We start from the raw sequence: 715 nt of genomic DNA on the forward strand, positions 1-715 counted from the left end.
TGCCTGTGCAATGAATCGCACGGCCCAGACTGCGTGGCGAGCGTGGATGTGCTGTCGGAGCGGCAGCAGGCCGAAACCCCCGGTTGACGGATGGCCTACTAAAAGGCTGCCGGGTACACCTGTGAGACGCTGGCCTGGGTCTTCTGGGCCCTGTTGCCGGTCGACCAGGCGGGCCGTCAGCCGCTCGATGTGGTCCAGAGTGCTGTCTGGAGGGGGTCCGCCATGTTCCATGTGCCAGGTGACCGTCTGCAGGCCGTAGGCGGACGTGGCGGTGGCCCTGCCGAAGGCTGACAGTGGGAAGCGGGCGAGCCGCTGCATCCGCTTGTAGGTGCCTGCCAGCATCTTGGGCCATTCGGGTTGCGGGGGTGTGGGCCGGTTGTCTACCGGCAAGTTCAGGGCTGTGGCGGTGGTGACTACTTTGAGTCCACCAATTGTCTCCTGCTGCGGCTGTTGGTGTAGTGGCTGCTGCAGCTGCTGCCTACCCGCCGGTTGTGGCTGCTGCTGTTGTTGCTGGTTCTCAGCACCGACCCTCAACAGCTCCACCTTTTCCACATTGAGGCGCTGGCCTGACGCCCTTGCGAAGGTCTCCATGGCTTCTAGGAACGACGGTACTGACTCCTCGCCCTCCAGCGCCACTTCAGCATCGTCCGCGAACTGGCAGGCTGTGACGCGGTCCTGGTCATTCGGCCGTAGTTTGACCCCCACATCTCGGCTC

Source organism: Volvox carteri, assembly GCF_000143455.1.
Source record: "Volvox carteri f. nagariensis unplaced genomic scaffold VOLCAscaffold_69, whole genome shotgun sequence".
NCBI lineage: Eukaryota > Viridiplantae > Chlorophyta > Chlorophyceae > Chlamydomonadales > Volvocaceae > Volvox > Volvox carteri.